A 6,000-nucleotide genomic window follows, 5' to 3' on the forward strand; every position below is an offset into this window, starting at 1 on the left:
GAGAACACTTATCCTTGAGCTGAGAAAACCAGACCATCATTTCGAAATAGAGCTGCAGATTCGAGAAGCTCGTTCAAAATAGCTAGGTACACCCCATATAAGGGTGGTTTCGAGTTTTGAGGGCAAATTTCGCCTCCTTCATATAGAAATCGTACGTTTGTTTTTCCAGGAGAACACACCATTTGACACAAAATTTGCATGTAAAGGGGTCGCCAGTAAGCACGTGGTCAAATCTGGCATAAGAAACAATATGAAATGTTGGGTAAAGCCAGTCAAAATAAACTGATTTGAACTTTTGTGTTTTGTAATTTATACCACTGCAGTAACATTACCTTTTTTGGACAACATCACACAATGTAATACGTTTTGAAACTGAATACTCCGACGTATTCTGTGTCTCCTTTGCTAAAAAATACGGTATGCCGATTACCATGTAAGGAGATGATGACGTCAAGACAGATTTGTAGTGTGTTTGGTCCTGGATGGTGCACGAAGTTTTGTCAAGGTAGCTTGTGTATTTATTTCCTAAATGGGAGAGATTAGGGTCGATCTAAACGAAGGCCGAAGAATGTTATGATCCTCTAAGCGAGCTGAACTCTAACGCGAATGGTTGGATAATTTGGAGGATGTCTAGAATGATCTCGTCTCATTAAGATTATTTGGCGGTCAGTATTGAATTTCAACTGCGTCACAAGTTTGCGAAATGAGTATTCCGTCGAACGGTCAACGAACGATATTTTAGAAATCTGGAGACATGGCACATCGCATTTTTATTTTAATATTTTATATTTTACAAAAGATGTAAGAAGCAATGATTTTGTCGAAAATTCTGAAAAAAAATATAGGAAGATTTGATCGCGAACACATTTTCACTTGGGGTCAACTAGCTCTGCGTACGATTGCTGTGTGTTCCGCTACAGCTAATCGCCCCGCTCACCACAGCCCTGCAAAGACCCGTACGCGTACGTAGGGTCGGTGACTTCAAATCCATTTTGGGACTTGACGTAAAAAGCCAAATTACTGCCGAAATTCAGCGTTCTTGGGCCCAAGTCGTATCCCAGCCTACCTCAGCTACTCGATCGCTTCCAAAAATGACAGTCTTTTATTCACTTCTCGTAAATAACCGTCGATGTCGGCAACTCTCTCGCTAGCCCTGCGTACGATGCTGTGTGTTAGCTGTAGCACATAGCATCGTACGCAGGGCTAGGGGTCAACATGGGGTCGCAGCCATGTTGCCTCAAAACTTATTTCTGTCTGCACTCAAAACTCAAAAATGTCGGATATGAACCTGAAAGATCGATGCAATTTTGTCAAACTTCGGCGAAATTTCAGCATATAGACAAAATTTCATCTAGGTAAGGTAAATTTAATGAAATTTGATCGACAAATAATCCTGAGCTTGAACGTGACAGCTCGCCTTCTCCGGGAAGTCAAGCATCCAGCTGCTCAAACACAGTTGCCCATATGGCCACGTTTATGAGATTGTTTTCAAGCGACGGCGGCAGACCATACGGGGCTCTAGATATGAACCTACCGCCGGTGTAGCTGTAATAACTGTTGCGTTGTTTTTAGTGCCCACGGACGAAGTCCTGGGGGAGTTATAGGTTTGGTCATGTCAGTCCGTCCGTCCGTCCGTTCACGCAGATATCTCAGACATGCCCTGGTCAATTTCTTTCAAACTTTGCACAAGAATAGTACCCAACCCCATACAGATGCACGTCGATTTGTTTCACAATGCGATCGAATTTGGCCGTGTTAGAGGACTTTTTAGTTTACACCTCCATAGACTCCCATGTATAAGGCAGTTCTCCATAGACTTTCATGTATAAGGCCAAGAAAAATAAAAATTTAGTTTCTCATCGTATTCATATTGCCTAAAGGATGCAGTGACACAGTTTTTGTCCCCACGGATAAAGTCCAGGGGGCTTATAGATTGGGTCATATCCGTCCGTGAGTCCATCAGTGAGTCCATCGGTTCACGCAGATATCTCAGACATTTTGACAAAATATCATGTGACCTTGGTGACCTTTGACCTCAAATATACATTATTGTCCATAACTCAGTAACCACAAGTGCTAAACCTTTCATATTTGGTATGATGGGACACCTTATGACGCCACATATTGTACCTCATTAATTATGCGCATATCTAATTTGAGCGAGCCAATAGAGCTAGAGGTCTGATTTTTGGTATATAGGGATAAGTTAACAATATAATTTGTTTGACAAAACGTCACGTGACCTCAATGACCTTTGACCTCAAATATACATATTTGTCGACAACTCAGTAACCACAAGTGCTACACCCTTCATATTTGGTATGATAGGACACCTTATGACACCATATATTGTACCTCATTAATTATGCGCATATCTTATTTTGAGCGAGCCAATAGAGCTAGAGGTCTGATTTTTGGTATATAGGAATATAGGAATACATTAGCAATACAATTATTATACAAAATGTGACGTGACCTCAATGACCTTTGACCTCAAATATATATATTTGTCCACAACTCAGTAACCACAAGTGCTACATCCTTCATATTTGGTATGATAAGACACCTAACGACACCACATATTGTACCTTATTAATTATGCGCATATCTAATTTTGAGCGAGCCAATAGAGCTAGAGGTCTGATTTTTGGATATAGGAATAACTTAGCAATACAATTATTTTGACAAAATGTCATGTGACCTCAATGACCTTTGACCTCAAATATATATATTTGTCCACAACTCAGTAACCACAAGTGCTACACCCTTCATATTTGGTATGATGGGACACCTTATGACACCACATATTGTACCTCATTAATTATTCGCATATCTAATTCTGAGCAAGCCAGTAGAGCTAGATGTCCGATTTTTGGTATATAGGGATAACTATAGGGTAGAAATCTAAATATGCCCATCTAAATATTAGACATCTACCATCGAGAACAAAAGAAATTTGCTGTAATTTGAATATTTAAGGAGTTTAAGCAATTTCACTATAAATAAAGAACCCCTGCCTCAAACTCCACAAAAGTTGCTAGACATATTTTGCCGTTGTCATGCGATTGCTTCGTTTAATAACTAGTAAATCAAATGCCTAATTGACTGGAGGAAATTCAAGACCATATTTGAATAGTAGTATATATTGTCCTCAAAATTACTCTATCTCGGCCCAAGTACTCATTGCCTTCAGCAATACTGCCTTGTTTCTTATGAAATCATTGTCTGACCTGGAACTACGTACATTGTTATGCATTGTTGTCTGACAGAGAAGTTATTAGACTCATGGTTCATGATAGTTTACATGTTATCCATTTGTTCATGTCAATGTAGTCGAATTCTTCAGATTTCCGAAAGCAGTGTTTGACTTTTTATCTGAGTTTGATATCAAGTTTGAGAATCATTTTATATGACGAAATCATAACCAAACGCTAATAACTTTCATTGACCAAAGCTGAGATTTTCTGCAATGCTTTTAAGCAAAAAGTTGAAAAATTATTCTCTTTTGAATCATTGGAATATACTATTCGAACAGTGTTCCACACTGCTGTGATTTGTCGTCATTTGCTTGAAAGGGCACCTTTCCCTGAGTTGACATTGACTATTTTCTTCTTTGTTTCTACTCATATTTCCTTTCAGTTTAGATTCGATCGGAAAAAATCAAACACCCTCAGTTTTCGTTTTCTAATAAATTTGCAGGCTACACTGACTGAAGAAAACTTCACTGATGCTAAGTTACGACACAATTTCAGTATAATCCCTACGACAAACACAATATAATACCATAAGGAGGGCGGTCCAAGGTTCTTCGAGAGTGCTAAAGTAGACCTGAAGCACTCTTTCTCCGACAAAAATTATGAGCGGCACAGTGGTCTATAAATGTCAACTTTAAAGCCGCAACTTTATACCAAGACTTCAAAACGGTCTATGTTTTTGCGAAATGGAGTGCTTGATATTTTTGTAATAAAATTTCAAAATTGCTAATTTCTTTTCTCATTTTGTTTGCATGCATTCAACTTTTGAATAAGACTTATGTCTCTATTTTGAGAAACACATCAGGATGAGATGTTTATAATACCTTTTAAATTGTTACCGGAGGGATGAAGATTAAAAGAAGGAATGTTCAAGCGAAAACAACCATAGTCGGCTGACAACGTAATATATTCAATAAAGCTACTTGTCATCGATTGTCTTGCGTTACGTGATGTACGGAAGTAGCGTGAAAGCAGAGCTGAGAGTTAGAAATTTTACAAGTTCATATGAGTCTTCAAGTTGCTGCTAAGTACTAAAGATCTAAAGTGGTGCTCACAACCGACAACACAGTGTGTCAGCTTCAGTTACTGAGATCATAATGATCCCAAAATGATACCTCAACTCAAACATCGTGAAGTGAGGAGACGTAACATTAACTCCAGTGGGTGCACTGTGCTCACTTGTCATGACTGAGCCTCTGTCCGCAGTGATTGCCGACATGGCCTTGGACAATGTGGCCAGATTCGTCGTGTTGTAACTATTATAATCTATATTATTACTTGAAAAGATGTCAAATCGTGAACCATTGGACAAAAATCGAACACTAAGTGTCAGGGTCACGTTGGTCAAATGAGCCGAAATAAAGTATGTTCTTCCGACGATGTGATTTTCCATAACCCAACTTGATATTTTAAGTTGCCCCAACTGTCCTAAACCCGTTCTGTAGTCACCACAATCAATCCCTGCGATAAACGTATTCGAGACACTGCAACCCTCCTTGGTATAGTACCTTATAAGCAACAATTTAACACTTTCAGTGAGGGAATTGCCTTTCTGATTCAATCCAAACTTATATGTCCCATTTTATGATGTTTGTCTGGAGAAATCTATCATACAATTGTTGCCTATGCTCTATTAGTCTCTACATGACCTTTGACTATTACTTGATAGCTATGAGCGAAATTTAGCTGCCTTGCTCTTCGTAAACCATTGCTTGTTATACTGTGTCGTTGGCAAATTTAAAATGTAAACGTATTCAAAATTCCGTTCATAAAGTAATTTTTAACATTAACGTCATAAACGAGATAAAGCGAGACAAAACTGATTATAGTTATCTAAAATAAACTTGAATAAATATCCTTCCCTTAACTTATTTGAGATGGTATTTTTAGTTCAATGCTAATCGTACGAATGCAGCAAAATATTGTGGTTCTCTCTGCCCAAGGTTTGAGGATTATCTGACTGTTGGGGAGAAAGGTCAATGTGATGTAATAATTTAGCTTTCTATGCACAGGTTAATGACTAAATGTGGAAACATGTGGATGATCATACTGCCAACATTGACAGAAGTAAAGTTTTCCCAGTTATAAATCGTGGCTCGATCAGGGTAACATTAGCATTCATAGGAATTTTTCCACGTCCGACCTTGAACTACTACATTGTTAAGCATTTTTGTCGGGCAGAAACGTTGGCTCATGGCCAATGATCGGGTACATACTATCTATTTGTTTATCGGAGAGCTATCGATAGTTATTCATCGAAAGTGCAGAAAACATCTCAGTCAGAAAAATGTAACACTTAGCCAGCTATTGAACACTCTTTTTTGGGAGTGGAGATTTAACCGAGCGGTTCTCTCTGTGGCCTCTCTGCTAGGCGACTGATGTCGTATGTTGTTGGTTCGAACCCGATTGAAAACTAGCCGTATTCTCAGGGAACAAGAAAGTACACTAATGCTTGTAAGGCGATGCTTTTCAACCTAAAGTGTCATTAAACATTATACATGGAGCGAGCCGTACCGGAAAAATGTAAAATGTAATAACGTCACTGATTTTGAGTACGCAAAATGCAGACACTAGTGTTGCTGATTGCCACCGGTAATCGTCACCACAAAATACATTTAGTGACATGATACAGCATGGGGCAACTTATTGGACACGACACTGGAAGACTGAATACGTTATACAAAACGTAGGCTTTGTTGGCTTATGACATTTCAAATGCAAAACAATTAACGATGACTAAATTATT

This window comes from Ptychodera flava, chromosome 22 (genome assembly GCF_041260155.1).
Source record: "Ptychodera flava strain L36383 chromosome 22, AS_Pfla_20210202, whole genome shotgun sequence".
NCBI classification, from domain to species: domain Eukaryota; kingdom Metazoa; phylum Hemichordata; class Enteropneusta; family Ptychoderidae; genus Ptychodera; species Ptychodera flava.